Genomic DNA, 21,510 nt, shown 5'->3' with positions numbered 1-21,510 from the left:
AACAGGTATTAGCTTAAGTCAATTAATTTTTTTTTAAGATTTTATTTATTTATGAGATACAGAGAGAAGCAGAGACACAGGCAGAGGGAGAAGCAGGCTCCCTGCAGAGAGCCTGGGACTCCAGGATCATGCCCTGAGCCGAAGACAGACGCTCAACTGCTGAGCCACCCAGGCGTCCCTAAGTCAATTAACTTTAAAAAAATAATTTAACTTTGGCCCAAGCAATAAAATCTATGTAATTGGTGCCTGTTATTTCTGGATGTTTTTCTCAATTCACTTTAAAAAATTTTATTATAGGCCACACTCCCTATCGCAGCCCAAAGAGATTGAGATAAAGAGATATCTTGCTAAAATAAATATCAAGTTGATTCCCTTCCACCTAAAATTATATCTCTAGCACAGTAGCCCACTCATCAATACACACTATATGTAAAATCGATACTTACCACCATATAAGAATTCCATTTCAAAAAGTCACTAATCAACTTTCTTGAAGGTTAAATAATTTTATCACAGGGTATTGCATATTAATATACATATATATCAAATCTATCATGACGCATTTTTTTTAAGTCATGGAGACTTAATTTAACTTCCTTATTTATTTTTAAAGATTGTTTTTATTTATTCACGAGAGACACAGAGAGGCAGGCTTCCTGTGGGAAGCATGATGCAGGACTCAATCCCGGAAACCCAGGATCACGCCTTCCAGAGTTACGTCCTGAGCCAAAGGCAGACAGGATCAACCACTGAGCCACCCAGGCTTCCCTTAACTTCCCTATTTAAATTTGCATTTTAATTCACCACTAACTCACACTAGTCAAAACTAGTTGTATAAATTGATCTGATAAATGGTAAGCAACAACTACAGTATCATAAATTTAAGGGATTGTTTCAGAAGTGGCCTGTGCTGGTCCCTAAAACTACAGCCCTGAGTATTCTCCCAGCTGACATAAATATTTCATTTTATTATCCATTCTGCATCATTTAAGTAATTAAGAAACCTAGCTGCAACTTATATATAACAAATGATTACAATCCCTAATGAATATAAAGTGCTATCAAATAAAAGATCAGAGCCCAATAGAAAAACAGAAAGTGACATGAGCAGATTTGTAAGAAAAAATGTTTTAATGATCTCACTAGTAATCAAGTAAATGTTAACTAAAACTGTCATCCCTTTTCAGCTATCAAATTGGCAAAGATAAAAAAGGGGACAACCCCGGGTGCCTGGATGGCTCAGCTGGTTAAGCGCCAAGACTCTTGATTTAGGCTCCATGCTCAACAGATAGTCCACCTGAGATATTCTCTCCCCGCCTCCCCCCATTTTCCCTTCTTCGCATGCACTCTCTAATAAAAATAAATTTTATTTAAAAAACGGGGACAACTCAGTATTGGTAGAGGCATGGGTTGCCCGATATTTCTGATGGGCAACCTGGCAATATGTATATACTAGCAACTTCACTTCTAGAAATTTGCTAGAAATAATCTGATGCTGACAAAAATCCGAATTGAAAAGCTGTCTTGGGCAGCCCCAATGGCTCAGCGGTTTAGTGCCGCCTACAGCCCAGGGCGTGATCCTGGAGATCCAGGATCAAGTCCAACATCCGGCTCCCTGCATGGAGCCTGCTTCTCCCTCTGCCTGTGTCTCTACCTCTCTCTCTCTCTCTCTCTCTCTCCTGTGTATTCTCATGAATAAATAAAATCTTTTTTTAAAAAAAAGGGCTGTCTTAAGTATTATAATAGTTTAAGAAAATGGAAAAGAAACCAACCAACACATCTAACAAAAGAGAGTTCTTTAAATACACAAAGTTACCTGATGCATATCTTGAAAGACTAAGCAGACATTAAACAGATGAAGAAGGAGAGAGAGAGAAGCTGAAAACTTATCCGAAGAAAAAATACCTGAAACTTCCCTAACCTGGAGAATGAAACACATATCCAGGTCCGGGAAGCAAAGGCAGTCCCAAACAAGATAAACCTAAAGAGGTCCACGTCAAGATGTTTAATAATTAAAACGTCAAAAATTAAAGATAACCCTTAAAAACAGCAAGGAAACATCCATGAAACAGCCAGTTTTTCAGCAGAAATGTTTTAGGCCAGAAAAAAAGTGACATGATATTTTCAAAGTACTGAAAGGAAAAAACCTACAATCAAGAAAACTACCTGACAAGGCTATCATACAGAACTGAAGAAGAGATAAGTTTCCAAAGTTAAAGAAGTCCAGAAAACAGCCAGCTGGCTTAGTCAGAACAGCACCAACTCTTGATCTCAGGCTCTTGAGTTCAACCCCTATGCTGGTTGTAGAGATTACTAAAATATATATACTAAAAAAAAAAAAAAAAAAAAAAAATTAAAAAAGAAAATAGTTAAGTTCATGATCACTAAATTAGCCTCACAAGAAATGTTAAAGGGACTTCTTTAAGAGGAACAGAAAGGTCCATAACTAAAAGAAAATTTAAAAAAAAAAATCTTGCTGATAAAAGCAAATGTACAGGGGCAGTCCTGGTGGTGCAACGCTTTGGCGCCACCTGCAGCCTGGGGCGTCATCCTGGAGACCTGGGATCGAGTCCCACATCGGGTTCCCTGCATGGAGCCTGCTTCTCCCTCTGCCTGTGTCTCTGCCTCTCTCTGTGTGTCTCTCATGAATAGATAAATAAAATCTTAAAAAAAAAAAAAAAGCAAATGTACAGCAAACATAGATAATGAACCACATATAAAGCAAGTGTGAAGATTAAAGGAAAAAATAAAAATGGTATATATAGTAATAAAAGACAAAATTTTTTAAATGTAAAATAGAACATTAAAAATAAAAAATGTGGGAGGAAGTGATAGGTAGTAATGTGTTTGAAGTAGGTGACTGGGACACCTGGGTGGCTCAGCGGTTTAGCACCTGCCTTCGGCCCAGGGAGTGATCCTGGGGTCCCAGGATCGAGTTCCACATCGGGCTCCCGGCATGGAGCCGGCTTCTCCCTCTGCCTGTGTCTCTGCCTCTCTCCTCTCTGTCTCTCATGAATAAATAAAATCTTAAAAGAAAAAAAGTAGTAGGGACTAACAAAATTCTATGCAGTGTTATATATGAACCTTATGGTAACCACAAAGCCAAAACCTAAAATAGATATGCATAAAATGAAGAGAAAAGAATCTACACATAATACCAAGCAAAATTGGAGATCCTCTAAGATGGCAGAGAAGTAGGAGACCTTAGTTTTGTCTGATCGAGGAATTCAACTAGATAGCTATCATTCTTAACATCTGAGAATTTTTTTTTTTTTTTAAAGATTTTATTTACTCATGAGACACAGAGAGAGGGAGGCAGAGACACAGGCAGAGGGAGAAGCAGGCTCCATGCAGGGAACCAGACATGGGACTCCAGGGATCACGCCCTGGACTGAAGGCGGCGCTAAACCCCTGAGCCACCTGGGCTGCCCAACACCTGAGAATTTAACCGGCAATCTAAGAATTGCTGCAATTCTACAAATAAAAAATTGACCATTTTTTGCAAGGTACAAGTTGTGGAGAAGTGATCCAAGGTGATATATTAGAAGATAAACTGTGGTGGGGAGGGAGCCTCTGTAAGCTGACTCAGGGTAAGTGATATCGCAGCGGAGCACAAATTCAGAAGCCTGCAAATTCAGTATCCCTGGTAAGGAATACTGCCTGCAGCTCAGGTGGCTAAGCGGGATGGAATCATAGGTAGGACAGTGTGGTGTCAGGATCCCCAGGGTCACAGAAAGAAAAAGGCACCTGAGTACAGCAGAGTTACCAGAAGCAGGCTGCAATCAGAGAGCCCAGGAGTGGGCTTTCAGCTTGGGGTTGCCATAAACCGCAACCAAGGCACAGTTAGGAAACCATTCTCTGAACAGGTGCTCACCAAGAGGCAGAACCTTGGTGAGACTGCCCTCCCTCATTTGGGAAGAGTGGCACTGGTGCCTGCTCGGGAGTCTGCAGGGTTTGGAGATCAAAGCGGGGTCGAGTGTCTGAGATAGAAATGCTGGGTCACAGACTGAGCAGAGAGGATGGACAGAGACCAGTGAGACAGGAATAACTGACTGCTTTACCCAGAGGGCACACTGAGGAATGGAGGGCAGGAGCTATCGGATCCGGGGCTGGAGACTGGGGGGCCACCATTTTCATTCACACCCTCTAAAACAGCACAGAAAGCCTTGAGGGAACAAAAGCCACATAGAGAAACTCAAGCTGCCTGTCCCCCTGGCTAAGTTCTGTGTGGGATAGACATCTGAGCATCAGCACAACAGTGCCCTCCCCAGAAGATCAGCAAGAACATATGGCTAAGACCACGATTATCAATCATACAGAACTGCAAAACTCCAATATTAGGGGAAAACAGTATATAGAATTCATAGGTTTTTTTCCTCAAAGATTCTTTGTCTTTCAATTTTAACTTTTTTCTTTCCTTTTTAGTCAATTTCTTATTTTAGCGACTTTTTAAATTTGCAATTTTCATCTTTACGTTTACATTCTATCCTTTCATTGTATTTATTTTTGTATATATATATGTTTTTCTTTCTTTACAATTTTGGGATGTGGTTTCTTCTAATAAAAAAACAAAATACACAAATACACAAATCTAATGTATTGCTGTTCTCTCCATCTGATTATTTTTAAATCTTTTTAAAATTTTCATCTTCACAGTCACATTCTATCCTTTCAATGTATTAATAGTCTTTGTATGTTTTTTTCTTTACAATTTTGCGATGTAGTTTCATTTACAAACAGACCAATTACACCCAGAATATAATGTACTGCTTGTTTTGTTCATTATATTCTTTTTATTTTTAATTTCCATTTTCTTTTAGATTTCTGGCCTCTCCTGACTTGTTTGGCATTTATTTCTCTGTGGTCATTGTTGCCATTTTAGTATTTTGTTCTCTTGTTCATCTATCATTCTCTAGACAGAATGACAAGACAGGAAAAACACTTCAAAAAAGAGAACAAGAGGCAGTACTGACTGCCAGGGACCTAATCAGTATGGATAGGAGTAAGATGTCAGAGTTCAGAATACCGATTACAAAGATACTAGCTGGGCTTGAAAAGAGCATGGAAGATACCAGAGAATCCCCTTCTAGAGAAATAAAAGAACTAAACTCTAATCAAAACAAAATAAAAAAGGTTATTAGTGAGATGCAATAAAAACAGAGCATTAAGTGCTAGGATAAATGAAGCAGAAGAGAGAATTAGAGATATAGAAGACAAAATGATAAAGAACAAAGAAGCTGAGAAAAAGATAAACAACTAGATCACAAGAGAATTAAACAAATAAGTGATATCATAAAGCGAAACAATATTAGAACCGGGATACCAGAAGAAAATTTTGCAAGGGGTGAAGGCAGAAGGTATATTGAAACAAATTACTGCAAGGAACCTCCCTAATCTGGGGAAGAAAGGAGGCACTTTAATGCCTCCAGGAGGTAGAGAGAACCCCCTTTCAAAATAAACAAATATAGGTCAACACCTTGACATGTAATAATGAAGCTTGCAAATCCCAGAGACAAAGAGAAAATCCTAAGTAGCCTGGGGACAAGAGGTCCATAACCTAAAAGGGTAGAAACATCAGACTGGCAGCAGACCTAGCCACAGAGACCTGGCAGGCTAGAAAGAACTGGCATGATATATTTAGGGTGCTAAATGAGAATATGCAGCCAAGAATACTTTATCCAGCTAAGATCTCATTCAAAATACAAAGAGAAATAAAAAGCTTCCAGGACAAACAGAAACCAAAAGAATTTGTGATCACTAAACCAGCCCTGCAATAAATATTAAAAGGGAATCTTTAAGCGAAGAGAACCCCAAAGTAACATAGACCAGAAAGGAACAGAGACAATATACAGAAACAGTGACTTGATAGGTAATACAATAGCACTAAATTCATCTTTCAATAGTTACTCTGAATGTAAATGGGCTAAATGCCCCAATCAAGAGACAGACACACAGTATCAGACTGGATAAAAAGCAAGACCCATCTATATGCTGTCTGCAAGAGACTCATTTTATTTTTATTTTTATTTATTTTAAGAGACTCCTTTTAGAGGAAAGACATCTCCAGATTGAAAGAGAGGGGGCAGAAACCATTTGTCATGCTAATGGACATCAAAAGAAAATTGGGATAGCAATCCTTATGCCAGACAAATCAGATTTTTTTTTTTTTATTCATGAGAGAGAGAGAGAGAAAGAGAGAGAGAGGCAGAGACATAGGCAGAGGGAGAAGCAGTTTCCAGTTTCCATGCAGGGAACCCAACTTGCGACTCGACCTCAGGTCATCACTTCCTGGGCAGAAGGCAGGCGCTAAACCACTGAGCCACCCAGGCTGCCCATGGACAAGTTAGATTTTAAACCAAAGACTGTAATAAGAGATGAGGAAGGACACTATATTAATTAAACTTATTAATTAATTAAAAGGTCTAGTCAATGAGAAGATCTAACATTTCTAAATATTTATGCCCCTAACATGGGAGCAGCCAATTATATAAACCAATTAATAACAAAATTAAAGAAACATATTGATAATAATATAATACTAGAAGATTTTAACACCTCACTCACTGCAATGGACAGATCATCTAAGCAGATCATCTAAGCAGAACAAGAAAGGCTTTGAATGACACAATGGACCAGATGGACTTCATAGAATATTCAGAGCATTCCATCCTAAAGCAACAGAATATACATTCTTCTCAAGTGCACATGGAACATTCTCCAGAACAGACCACACACTGGTTCAGAAATCAGGTTTTGAGACACCTGGATGGCTCAGTGGTTTAGCGCCTGCCTTCTGCCCAGGGCATCATCCTGGGATCCTGGGATCAAGTCCCACATCAGGCTCCCTGCATGGAGCCTGCTTCTCCCTCTGTCTCTTCCTCTCTGTCTCTCATGAATAAATAAATAAAATCTTAAAAAAAAAAAAAATCAGGTTTCAATCAATACCAAAAGACTGGGATCATTCCCTGCATATTTTCAGACCACAATGTTTTGAAACTGGAACTCAATCACAAGATAAAATTTGGAAAGGGAGGCAGCCCAGGTAGCTCAGTGATTTAGCACCGCCTTCAGCCCAGGGCCTGATCCTGGAGACCGGGGATCGAGTCCAGCATCGGGCTCCCTGCATGGAGCCTGCTTCTCCCTCTGCCTGTGTCTCTGCCTCTCTGTGTGTGTGTGTCTCTCATGAATAAATAAATAAATTTTTAAAAAATTTTGGAAAGAACTCAAATACATGGAGGTGAAAGAGTATCCTTCTAAAGAATGAATGAGGGATGCTTGGGTGGCTCAGAGGTTGGGTGTCTGCCTTTAGCTCAGGGCATGATCCTGGGGTCCTGGGATCGAGTCCCACATCGGGCTCCCTATGTGGAGCCTGCTTCTCTCTCTGCCTGTGTCTCTGCCTCTCTCTGTCTCTCTCATGAATAAATAAAATCTTTTAAAAAAAGAATGAATGAGTCAACAAAGAAATTAAAGAAGAATTCAAAAAATTCATGGAAACAAAGGAAAATGAAAGCATAACTACCCAAACCTCTGGGATGTAGCGAAGGTGGTCCTAAGAGGAAAGTATATAGTAATACAGCCTTTCTCAAGAATCAAGGAAGGCATCAAATATACATCCTAACCTTACATTAGGTAAGGTAATGTAGGCTTTACATTTACCTAAATAAAGCCTAAATCCAGAAGAGAATTAATAGAGATTAGAGCAGAAATCAACGAAATAGAAACCAAAAGAATAGAACACATTAACAAAACCAGAAGCTGGTTCTCTGAAAGAATTAATAAGATCAATAAACCCCTGGCCAGATTTATTAAACAGAAAAAGGCCCCAAATAAAATCATGACTGAAAGAGATCACAACCAACACCAAAGAAATACAAACAATTTTAAGACCATATTATCAGTAACTGTATGCCAACAAATTAGACAATCTGGAAGAAATAAATAAATTCCTATAGATATATAAACTACCAAATCTGAAACAGGAAGAAATAGAAAAATCTGAACAGACCCATAACCAGGAAGGAAATTGAAACAGTAATCAAAAATCTCCCAACAAACAACAGTCCAGGGCCAGATGGCTTCCCAGGGAATTCTACCAAAAATTTAAAGGAGAACTAATACCTATTCTTCTGAAGCGGTTTCAAAAAAACAGTAAATGGAAAGAAATCTTTCAAACTCCTCCTATAAGGCCAGCATTACCTTGATCCCAATACCAGATAAAAACATCACCAAAAATGAGCATTACAGACCAATATCCCTGGTAAACACGGATGCCAAAATTCCCACATAGATACTAGCCAATAGGATCCAACGGTACATTAAAGGATTATTCACCACAACTAAGTGGGATTTATTCCAGGGCTGCAACAGTGATTCAGTATCAGCAAAAATCAATGTGATAGGCTACATTAATTAAAAAAAAAAAAAAGGACAAGGACCGTATGATCCTCTTGATAGATACAGAAAAAGTATTTGACAAAGTACAGCATACTTTCTTGATAAAACTTTTCACAGTATAGGGATAGAGGGAACATACCTCAATATCATAAAAGCCACATGTGAAAAGCCCACAGCAAATATCATTAGCAATGGGGAAAAACTGAGAGCTTTCCCCGTAAGGTCAGGAACGTGGCAGGGATGTCCATTCTCACCACTGCTGTTCAACACAGTACTAGAAGTCCTAGCCTCAGGAATCAGACAACAAAAAGAAGTAAAAGGCATCCGAATAGGTAAAGAAGTCAAACTGTCATTCTCTGCAGATGACATGATAATCTATGTGAAAAACCCAAGACTCCATTGCTAGAATTTATACACCAATTCAGCAAAGCAATTCAGCAGAATATAAAAGTCAATGCACAGAAAGCAGTTCCATTTCTATAAGCTAATAATGAGACAGAAGAAAGAGAAATTAAGGAGCCAATCCCATTTACAACTGCACCCAAAACCATAAGATACCTAAGAATAAACCTAACTAAAGAGGCAAAGAATCTGTATTCAGGTAACTACAGAACACTCACAAAGGAAAGTGAGGTAGGCACAAAGAAATGGAAAAATGTTCCATGCTCATAGACTGGAAGAACAATATTGTTAAAATGTCTATGCTACCTAGAGCAAACTATACATTCAATGCAATCCCTATCAAGCTACCATCAATTTATTTCACAGAGCTGGGACAAATAATCCTAAAATTTGTATGGAACCAGAAAAGACCCTGGATCCCAGCCAAAGGAATGCTGAAAAAGAAAATCAAAGCTGGTGGCATCAAAATTCTGGACTTAAAGCTCTATTACAAAGCTGTAATCATCAAGACAGTATGGTACTGGCACAAAAACCAACACATAGATCAATGGAAAATAATAGAGAACACAGAAATGGACCCTCAACTCTATGGTCATCTAATCTTTGACAAAGCAGGAAAGAATATCCAATGGAAAAGACAGTCTCTTCAACAAATGGTGTTGGGAAAATTGGACAGCCACATCCTGAAGAATGAAACTGGACAATTTCCTCACACCATATACAAGAAGACTCAAAATGGATGAAAGCCCTAAATGTGAGACAGGAATCCATCAAAATTCTAGAGAACACAGGGAGCAGCCTCTGTGACCTTGGAAGCAGCAACTTCTTGTTAGACTGGTCTCCAAAGGCAAGGGAAACAAAGGCAAAAATGAACTACTGAAATTTCATCAAGATAAAAAGCTTTTGCATAGCAAAGGAAACAGTAGACAAAACCAGAATACAAGTGACCGAATGGAAGATCTTTGCAACTGCCTTATTAGGTAAAGGGCTAGTATCCAAGATCTACTCAACACCCAAAGAACAAATAATCCAACCAAGAAATGGGCAGAAGACATGAACAGATATTTCTCCAAAGAAAACATACAAATGGCCAACAGACATATGATAAAATGCTCCACACATCATTTGTGATCCTGGAAATACAAATCAAAACCATAGTGAGATACCACCTCACACCAGTCAGAATGGTTAAAATTAGCAAGTCAGGAAATAACAGATGTGCCGAGGATGCAGAAAGAAGAGAACTCTTTTATATTGTTAGTGGAAATGCAAGCTGGTACAGCCACTCTGGAAACAGTATAGAGGTTCCTCAAAATGCTGAAAATAGAGCTACACTATGATCCAGCAATTGCACTACCTCATATCTACCCCAAAGATTCAAATGTAGTGATCCAAAGGGGCACATGCACCTCAATGGTTTATAGCAGCAATGTTCACAATAACCAAACTATGCAAGGTGCCCAGATGTCCATCGACAGACTAATGGATAAAGACGTAGTGTGTATATATATTATAGAATACTACTCAGGCTCTTCCCCCGAGCGGCCTGAGGTTTGGAGATGGTTCGCTACTCGCTGGACCCAGAAAACCCTATAAAATCATGCAAGTCGAGAGGTTCAAATCTTCGTGTTCACTTTAAGAACACACTGCCCAGGCCATCAAGGGTATACATATTCGAAAAGCCACCAAGTATCTGAAAGATGTCACTTTGCAGAAGCAGTGCGTGCCATTCCGTCGTTACAATGGTGGAGTTAGTAGGTGTGCTCAGGCCAAACAGTGGGGCTGGACACAGGGTCGGTGGCCCAAGAAGATTGCTGAATTTTTACTGCACATGCTTAAAAATGCGGAGAGTAATGCTGAACTTAAGGGTTTAGATGTAGATTCTCTGGTCATTGAGCACATCCAGATGAATAAAGCCCCCAAGATGTGACATAGAACCTACAGGGCTCATGGCCGGATTAATCCATACATGAGCTCTCCCTGCCACATCGAGATGATTCTTACTGAAAAAGAGCAGGAAAAAAAAAATAAAATAAAAAATAAAAAATAAATAAAAAACAAAAAAACAAAAAAAAAAATGAAAAAGAGATTGTTCCTAAACCAGAAGAGGAGGTTGCACAGAAGAACAAGATATCCCAGAAGAAACTGAAGAAACAAAAACTTATGGCCCGGGAGTAAATTCTGCATAGAATAAATGCAAATAAAAATTAAAAAAAAAGAATACTACTCAGCCATTCAAAAAAAAATTTTTTTTAAATATTGCTATTTGCAAGGATGTGGATAGAACTAGAGGGTATTATGCTAGGCTAATAAATAAGTCAATCAAAGAAAGACAATTACATGATCTTATTCATATGTGGAATTTAAGAAACAAAACAAGATCATAGGGGAAGGGAGGGGAAAGAAAAACAAACACAAAATCAAAGAGGGATAAAAAACCTAAGAGGGGATGCCTGAGTGGCTCAGCGGTTTAGCGCCTGCCTCTGGCCCAGGGCGCGATCCTGGAGTCCCAGGATTGAGTCCCATGTCACGCTCCTGGCATGGAGCCTGCTTCTCCCTCCTCCTGTGTCTCTGCCTCTCTCTCTCTCTCTCACATACATACATACATACATACATACATAATCAATCTTTAAAAAAAAAAACCCCTAAGAGACTCTTAATCACAGGAAACAAACTGAGCATTGTTGGAGGGGAGGGGATTGAGGGGATGAGGTAACTGGGTGATGGACATGAAGGAGTGTAAGGAGCACTGGTTTTATGTGACTGTGATCAATCACTGGGAATAAATAAGATCCCATTCAGAAGAAAAAAATACTAAAAGTCATTAAATAAGGGAGAAGGGTAAGAGAAAAAGGCAAAAAGAACAAGAAAAACAACCAGAAAATTACCAAAATTATTTCAGTTCAACATCTGCAAATCAATGCATTACATCACATTAACAAAAAGATAAAAAAGATAAAAAGATAAAACAAAAAGATAAAAAAGATAAAAATCACATGATCATCTCAATAGATGCAGACAAACCATCTGACAAGATTCAACATGATTAAAAAAAAAGAACCTCAACAAAGTGGATATAGAGGGAATGTATCTCAATATAATAAAAGTCATATATGACAAACGCACAGCTACCATCTTGAACTCAACAGTGAAAAGCTGAAAACTTTTTCTCTAATATGAAGAACAAAACAAAGATGCCTACTCTTGCCTCTCTTACTAAACACAATACTGCAAATCCTAGCCACAGCTATCAGACATCCAAATTGATAAATAAAAAATTGTGACTATTTATAGATGACATGATACTACATGAACCTCCTAAAGGCTCCACCAAAAACTGTTACAACTAATAAACAAATTCAGAAAAGATATAGGATACAAAATTAATATCTGTTGGGTTTTGGGGCACCTGGGTGGCTCAATGATTGAGCGTCTGCCTTTGGCTCAGGGCGTGATCCCGAAGTCCTGGGATCAAGTTCTGCATCAGGCTCCCCACAGGGAGCCTATCTCTCTTCTACCTATGTCTCTGCCTCTCTGTCTCTCTCATGAAAAATAAATAAAAATCTTAAAGAAAAAGGAATTGCATTTACAATTCCATTAAAAAGAAAATACCTACAAATAAATTTAACCAAGGCGTAAAAGCCTTTTGCTCTAAAAACGGTAAGATGTTGACAGAAGAAACTGATGACAGAAAAAAATGGAAAGATATACTATGCTCATGGGTTAGAGAAATTAGTATTGTTAAAATGTCCCTATCACCCAAAGCAATCTACAGATAGAATGCAATCTCTATCAAAATTTCAATAGCATTTTTCACAGAACTAGAACAAATAATCCTAAAATTTGTATAGAAGCACAAACGATCTACAAAAATTGGCTACAAAGCAATCTTAAGAAGAACAAAGCTGGAGATTTCATGCTTTCAGATTTCAAAATATATTACAAAGCTACAGAAATCAAAACAGATGGTGTTGGCATAAAAAAGACACAAAGATCAATGGAACAGAATACAGATTGAGAAAAAAGCCCACATGTAGGTAGTCAATCTTTAACAAAGGAGGCAAGAAAATGAGGAACAGTCTCTTCAATAAATGCTTTTGGGAAAACTGGACAGCTACATGCAAAAGAATGAAACTGGATCATTTTCTTATACCATATACAAACTGAAAATAAGACTTAAATGTAAGACCTGAAACCATAAAACTAAAATAAACACAGGTAGTAAACTCTTCGACATCAATCTTAGAAATATTTTTTTTCTATCTATTTCCTCAGGCAAGGGCAACAAAAGCAAAAATTAACTGGAACTACATCAAACTGAAAAGCTTTTGCACAGCAAAATAAACTATCAAAGGCAACCTACTGAATGGGAGAAGATATCCACAAGTGATATATCAGATAAGGGGTTAATGTCCAAAATATATACATACAACCCCACACCAAAAAACTCCCAAACAATCCAATTAAAAATCGAGAAAGGACTTGAATATACATTTTCCAAAGACGTCATGGTGTTAACCAACAGACACATGAAAAGATGCTCAACATCACTAACCATCAGGGAAGTGCAAATCAAAGTAACAGTTATCCCCTTACACCAGTCAAAATGTCTAGTACCAAGAAGACAGGAACAGTAAGTGGGCCGCCTGGGTGGCTGAGGTGGCTCAGGTTATGCTCTCAGGATAATCCCTGATCTCAATCAGGTATTGAGCCATACATCAGGCTCCCTGGATCAGTGGGGAGTCTGTTTCTCTTTCTCTCAAATAAATAAATCTTCAAAAACAAAAAAATGTTGGCAAGAATGTCAAGAAAAAGGAACCACACGCACTACTGGTGGGAATGTAAATTGGTACAGCCATTGTGGAAAATAGTAGGGAAGGTCTTAAAAAAAAAAGTTAAAATATAAATACCATACAATACAGTAATTCCACTTCTGGGTATTTACCCTAAGAAAAGAAAACCACAATTTAGACCTGTAAATACAGAGAATACACTGGTGGTTCCCAGATGGGTAGGGGGTGGGGATGGAAAAAAATGGGTGAAGAAGAGTGGGAGGCATAGGCTTCCAATTATGGAATAAGCTACAGGGGATGAAAGCTATAGCACAGAGAAGATATTTAATGGTATTATAATAATGTTGTATGGTAACACATAGTAGCTACGCCTGTGAGCCTAGCAGAAGAGATTTGTGGAATCACTAGCTGTACAACTGAAACTAAAGTAACATTGTGTGTCAACTACACTTCAATTAAAAAAAAAAAAAAAAAAAAAAAAAAAAAAAAAACTTGGGGCAGCCTGGGTGGCTCAGCAGTTTAGTGCCATCTTCAACCCAGGGTGTGATCCTGGAGACCCGGGATCGAGTCCCACGTCCGGCTACCTGCATGGAGCCTGCTTCTCCCTCTGCCTGTGTCTCTGCCTCTCTCTCTCTCTCTTCCTGTGTCTCTCATGAATAAATAAATAAAATCTTAAAAAAAAAAAAAAAAAGAAGTTTGAGCCCTACATTGGGTGTAAGATTACTTAAAAATAAGATCTTAAAAAAATAACAATGATGTTTTAAAATAAATTAGTACCTTAGCTAAAAGTTTTGAAACTGAGAATATTTTAAATTAATCTACTTTTTTCTAAAAATTTCAAAGTTCTTTTACAAAAAATAAAATAAAAATTTCAAAGTTCTGAGTTTTAGTGTAGTTAAACCAGTTTATTTTTCTTTTTTGGCCAGCGTATTTTGTGTCCTTAACAAAGCAGTATCTGCCTATAACAGTGATCGTGCAGATATTCTCCTATATGTTTTTCAGAAAGTTTTCACATTGTACATTTATCTCTAGATATACCACAAATTCATTTTTACGATTAGCATGAAGCTAATTTTCTATGTTTTCTATATGTTCAGCTGTCTCAGCAGTTTACTGGAGGGCCATCTGAGCCTAATTTTTTTTTAGGATTTTATTTATTTATTTATCCATGAGACAGAGAGAGAGGCAGAGACATAGGCAGAGGGGGAAGCAGACTTCATGAAGGAAGCCCGATGTGGGACATGATCCCGGGACTCCGGGATCTCGCCCTAAGCCAAAGGCAGATGCTCAACTGCTGAGCTACCCAGGTGTCCCCAGATACTTTTCTTTGTACCGCTGTTTTAACTATCACAGCTTTGCTAAGTTTTGATATTCAGTGCTTTAAAACTCTGACTTTGTTCTTCTATCATTCTTGCTTTTTGGTCTTAAATATTTTTTATGTTCATTATAGAATCATCTCTCAATTGCCACAAAACCAAGACCTAGTCAAATTTAATGAGAATCACAGTAAATTTACAGATCAATATGGGGAGAACTGACACAGTAATAATATTCAAATTCCCAATTTACTAAAATTCTATAACCCCCAATTTATATATTTCTTAAGATTTATTTATTTATTCATGAGAGACAAGAAAGAGAGGCAGAGGGAGAAGCAGGCTCCCTGAAGGGAGTCCAATACAGGACTCGATCCCAAGACCTGGATCACACCCTGAACTGAAGGCAGATACTCAACTGCCGAGCCACCCAAGCATCCCAATCCCCAATTTATTTAAATCTACTTTAATTTTTATCACACTTTGTAGTTTTCCATGTAAAGGTTTTGCAACTATTTAATTATTAGGAGTTTTTTAAAGCTACTAAGTTTTATGGTTTGTATAATTTTGCTATCTAATTTGCAATAAGTACTAATTAGTTCTGTTAAAGTGTATTTTCAAATTTTTATGACTACCATGTCATGTTTCCAATTTTTATATCTTCTTTGTCTTTTCCCTGGCTATAATGAACTGTTCAGTAGAAGCGTTGATACCAGTCATTTTTGTCTTATTTCTTAACCCACAGGGGAAATATTTCATCATTAAGCATGATATATATGTAAAATGTAACTTTTATGGAAATCCTCTTTATGAGATCCTAAGTTTCCTTTTCAACAGTCTAAAAAATCTGCCTAAGAAAATAAACTTGTTGGGGCGCCTGTGTGGCTCCGTTGGTTAAGAGTCCAACTCTTGATCTCAGCCCAAGTCAATCTCAGGGTCAGGAAGGTAAGCCCCACACTGGGCTCCATGCTAGGTGTGGAGCCTACTTTTAAAAACAAAAAAAAAAAAACAAAAAAAAAACAAAAAACAAAACAAAAAAAACCGTAGGGAAACTAAAGTTTACCAGCACTTCAGAATCATGCCATCTGTTCATCCCCTTTTTCAGGCTTTTTTCTCTATTCCTTGCCTTATATTCGTAAATTCAACAGTTACATCTATTTCCTATATATCCTCCATGTCAAGTTACTAATCTTTTCACATTTCAGGTGAAGCCATCTTTGATAATGCCCAGCTCACTCTCCCTATGAGATGGTTGCAATCAGTGAGTCACTGTTTTGCTTAAGTTCAAACTCCTTAAACTTGGCACTCAAAGTGCCAAAAGTCACATGTGAGTCTAACTTTACTTTAGACTTGTGAATTAATCCCTTTAGTAGTAATCCTAAACTCCAATTTAACTGGTCTTTCCTACTGTGCTCTGAAAAGCCCAGCTGTCTTTCTAGTTCCTGACTCCTCTAACACTATTTGGATGTAGATTTTGGTTTAGAAATCGTATAAGATTGAGAAGATAAGGCATATAGTTTAAAGTACTCAATATAAATAGCTGATGAGTGCCAAAGGAAATAGAGATTATTTGATGTATATTTCCTCTGGTTTCCTTTCCCCTTTAACTGGTCCTATTCTACTGAAATTGTAAACACTTGTATTTATTGATCTACATTTACATACTTAAATTCAACTTAAGATTTCAACTTAAAACTCAATTGCATTAACCTTTTACTGCTTTTTTGTTTTGTTTTAAGATTTTATTTATTCAGAGAGAGGCAGAGACACAGGCAGAGGGAGAACCAGGCTCCATGCAGGGAGCCGGATGTGGGACTCCATCATCACGCCATGGGCTAAAGGCAGGCGCCAAACCGCTGAGCCACCCAGGGATCCACACCCCCCCCCCCAAACCTTTTACTGTTTGAAAGAAACAAAAATACCTATCTTATCACTGTACTCATAAGTTACAGGGTTTTTCTTTTCATTATGGATTTATAGCTCAATAGAAATAATCCACATCAGTTACATTTATTCCACAATTCTTACGAAATTTAATTATGGTTAAAAGAGCAAGAACTTGGCAGGGACCTGGTTTAGTATCCTAAACCCCAGACACCCCAGCCCCTTGTCCCCCCTTATTTATATCAGTGTGACCTACGGCAAATTGCTTAGCCCCCCTCTTCCCCTCATCTGTAAAACTGGATACCTACTTCACAGGGCTGTTGTAAAAATTTAATAGGTGGAGTTTCACAGTGCCTCATACCTACCAAGAGTCCTATAAGCAGAAATTACCAATATTAATATTTCTGCTCAAAAAGCAATAATGCTACTGCCAAGACTGGGTTGTTTGGTACCTTCGTTTTCAATTATTTTTAAAATCTGAATACGGGATAGTCAAACTGCACTTTCGGAGAACTCCCCACATTCTTGTAGCACAAACTGAAATTTGCGCCGTGTAAACCTTCACGTGTGCCTTATTTTATTCAAACCCTCTAGAAAGCAAATGATTAAAAAAAAAAATAATAAGTAGTACAGTTAATGACCATGACAAAGCCGAAGAAATACCTAGGAAAGATTAAATGTCTGGGATCTGCTAGAAAATAACCCGGAGAGGGCGCAAGCCCGGCCATGTGTAGACAATTGTCGAAATTGGTTGATGGGTTCCCCGAGTTCCTAATACCAACCCCTTGACCTCGGTAGGTTTGAAGATTTCCATAACAGAACGTGTTTTTAAACGTCCGGAGGTCGATATTTTTTCTTTAGGGCTCAACGCAAAATCCTAGCTGCGTTCAGGAAGCTACACTGGGCAGTACTGGGAGGTGATAATGAAGCAGCAACCCCCGCCAGGTGGGCCCGGTTTGGCCTCCCGGGCGGAGCAGCGAGCGCGCCCCTCCTCCCAGAGTCCCCGCGGCCCGGCCCCAGGCGCCGCCGCGGACGCCGGTCCGTCCAGTCCCGGGAAAGAGCGCAACGCCCCAGGCAACCACCGCGGAGGGCTGACGTCCCCGGGCCGCCGCCGGCGGGGCGGCTGGCGCGCGGGCTGTGGGCTCCGAAGGACCGACCTAAGGGCCGGGGGGAGGGGGGGAGGGGAGGGGGGGGGGTCCCAGCCCTGGGGCAGGTGGACCGGCTTCCCTCCGCTCCGCCGGCGCGCCCGCCCCCCAGAAGCCTCAGCGCCGCGGCCGCCGAGAACCTCCTCTCAGCTGCCGCGGAGACACCCAACCGGCCCACGCAGCCCGGCGTGTCCCCGCATGCCCGAATTCGGGGGTCCTTCAGCTCCTACTTACTTACCGAGACTTCCCACCGCCCTCAAGCCTGGGAGCGCCTCCTCGACCCCCCCGCCAACCGCTTCTTGAGTCTCTAGCCCCCCTTACCTCTGCCGCGCGGCAGCCAGGCGCCTTCCTGCGCTGCTCCAGCTTCCAGCTTGGCTCTCCCGGGGAGTTACTGCCAATCACCCAGTCTCCGCCCCTAGCCCGGACCAGACTGGCCAATCAGCTGCTTCCTCCGGCCCGGAGGCGGGTACTGATTGCCCGCGGAGGAAGGGAGACTACCCGCCCACAGGCCTGCTGCCGCCGCTCACAGTGCGTCTGCGCAAGCGCACTGCTCGGAGAGAGGCGGGCGCTTTCGCGTGGACTTCGCTTTGTGTCTTCACTGCTCTAGTCTAGAAAGTACTTTGTTAGTAAACCCCATTCTCGAAGTGTGTAGCAAGACCCGTGTTCCGGGGACGCCCGAGTGGCTCAGCGGTTGAGCGTCTGCCTCGGGCTCAGGGCGTGGTCCCAGCGTCCTGGAATCGAGTCCGGCATCGCGCTCCCCGCATGGAGCCTCCTTCCCCCTCTGCCTGTGTCTCTGCCTCTCTCTGTGTCTCTCATGAATAAATAAATCTTCAAAAAAAAAAAAAAAAAAAAAAAAAGCCCCGTATTCCTAATGTAGCCGCAGGTGTCTATTACCTTGAAGGAAGCCGGGACTCTTAAGCCCTTGTTAACTGACTTACACTGATCCCTTTTATCCCAAGCCTGTTGGGCCTTCTGTCTGGCCGGCAGATCTTCCCACGTGAACTTCATATCCCAGGTGTGCTTGTGTTTAGGGGGGGTTGAGGGTGTGGGGCATACAAAGAGCATGGGGGAGCATTTTACCGTCTTCAGTTCCACTGCGTGTTTAGTCTGATTCTTGGGGATACATGCTTTTTAATAGTTGAATATTCTGGGACACAAGATTTCAAATAATTCTGCCATGAAAATGATCATTACATCTGTAGCTAACAATATAGTCAGCATGGTGACGTGTGTAGGTCCAGGAAGAAATTCATACGTAGAGTGAAAAACCTGTGGGTATTTCTCTGTGGCCTGTAAGGAGGCTGCTGCTGATTGGCTGTCTCCCTAAGGCTCCCTTTGTAATGGATCCCACGGGCCACTGGGCAGGCACCAGAGCTAGAGTGGTTTTACCCCTGGTGCCCAAGTGCCTTCCTGGCAAGGGCTTTCCAACTTCAGCAAGAGCACTAATTCATTTGCTCACTAAGGGCTTGTTGAGGGCCCATTATGACAGTACAAAGATTTTTAAAAGCCTTGAACCACACCCTCAGTGAGCCTACAGACTAACAGGAAGACAGAAACACAAACATAACCAAATGTTATAATGAAGGAATCTTGGGAACCTGGGAGACCTGCCCAAGCCGGCCAGAGGACTCAATGAACACATTTTAGAGGTGTGCTTCGGCTGAGGCTTGACGAAAGAGTTGGTGCTTCTGAGCTAAAGGAGTGGAAGCAAAGGAGAGCGGCATTTCTGGCAAAGTTTACTTGTTTCTTCCGAAGTGCTTAGAGGGTGGATTTACTGAAAAGCTAATGAAGCTTGTGCTCAGACCCCCTGACTTGCACCAGCCCCTTCCAAGACCCAAGGAGGGACCCTCGCACTGAGTTCACATGGTCATATGTTTTCTACTCTTCAAAATGAAGATGTTTTAAAGCAACCTTCAGAGATTGGTCAAGACCTGCCTTTTTTCCATTCCAGCTTCCTTTCCTTCACGCTTCTGTCTGCATACTAGGTGCTCAGGAGTGGCCCTGGGCATTTTGGAGATCTGGGTGAGGGGAAGAGGGTTGAGTTGAACTTAGGTTCCTTTTGTGATTAGATATTGCTGACTGCCACGATGTTGGAATGTCTTCCCAGAATACTCCTAGCCATACTATATGCCATCTTACAAGGGCACCTGTGGGTGTGTCTCATGGCACCTGGCATCAGAATTTTGTGGCTGGTAGAGGAGAAAGGAGGGTGCAAAATATGCTGAGCCAGGAAGTAAGGGGAAATCTTGCAGTCATCATACTTGAAATAAACAGCATACTTCACTTTTTCCTTTTAATTAACTTTATTTTAGAATAATTTTAGATTTATTTTTTAAATCTATTTTTAAAATATTTTATTTATTCATGAGAGACACAGAGAGAGAGAGAGGCAGAGACATTGGCAAAGGGAGAAGCAGGCTCCATGTAGGAAGCACGATGTGGGACTCCATCCCAGACTCCAGGATCACACCCTGAGCCAGAGGCTTAACCACTGAGCCACCCAGGCGTCCCTAATTTTAGATTTGCAGAAAAGTTGCAAAGATAGTTCAGAAGTTCCTGTTTACCCCTCACTCAGCTTCCCCTAATGCTAACAGTGTATTACCATGATGCATTTATAAAATTAAGGAGCCAACATTGGTACATTACTATTTACTAAACTCCAGACTTTACCCAAGTTTTATTATATATATATATATATATATATATATATATATATATAGAGAGAGAGAGAGAGAGAGAGAGAGAGAGAAGCAGACTCCATGCAGGGAGCCCAACGTGGGACTCTATCCTGGGTCCCCAGGTTCACGCCCTGGGCCAAAGGCGGCACTAAACTGCTAAGCCACAGGGGCTGCCTCACTCAGATTTTATTAATGTCCTTTTCCTGTTCCAGGATCCAATCCACAATGCCACATGGCATTAAGTCATCAATGCCTCATTACTTAGACTCCTGTTCTTGAGTTTCTCAGTATTTGTTTCTCATAATCCTGTTATGACCATGACATTTTTAAGGAGTATGATCACATAAATTACAAAATATGCCTTGATTTGAATTAATCCGCTGTTTTTCTCATGGTTACACTGGGGTTGTAAGATTTGGGAGAAATACCATACACTGAGATGCCCTTCTCATCACATCATATCAGAGGGTATATTAGATATTAGCATGATTTATTTATGCTGATGTTAACCTGACCATGGTAGTTTTTGCTTGTTTCTCCACTGTGAAGTTGCATTTTTTACCCTCTTTACATATTCTCTTCTCTTTACATATTCCCTTGGAAGCAAGTCACTAAATCCTACCCACCCTCAAAGGTTATGAGATTAAGCTTCAACTCCTGGAGTGGAATATCTACATAATAATTTAGAATTCTTTAAGTAAGATTTGTTTCTCCTAAAAAAAAAATCGTTTCTTCTGCCCATTTATTCATTTATTTTGTATATTTATATTTTGTTTATATTTTATACATACCATCTCTCGGTGGACAGAGCTAGGAAATATATTATCACCTTGGTTTTTCTTTGTTTACATCTCCATGATGGGTAACCTCTAAAAATACTCCCAATGATCCCTGCCTC

General features: G+C 40.1%; 1 protein-coding gene across 4 annotated transcripts in view; it reads right to left on the bottom strand.

Annotated features, from left to right (window-relative positions):
* The window catches only part of MTFR1 (mitochondrial fission regulator 1), a 65,428-nt gene extending 46,963 nt beyond the window's left edge, over window positions 1-18,465 (bottom strand). Inside the window, exon 1 of one of the 4 annotated variants that reach the window (XM_025477845.3) lies at window positions 18,256-18,465. The gene's annotated coding sequence lies outside the window, so the exon portion shown is untranslated. The other 3 variants (XM_025477848.3, XM_025477847.3, XM_035708511.2) reach the window with 3 other exon arrangements.
* Between the last annotated feature and the right edge of the window lie 3,045 nt (window positions 18,466-21,510).

The sequence above is a fragment of the Canis lupus genome, chromosome 29 (assembly GCF_003254725.2).
Source record: "Canis lupus dingo isolate Sandy chromosome 29, ASM325472v2, whole genome shotgun sequence".
NCBI lineage: Eukaryota > Metazoa > Chordata > Mammalia > Carnivora > Canidae > Canis > Canis lupus.
This window is presented reverse-complemented; position numbering and strand designations above follow the sequence as displayed.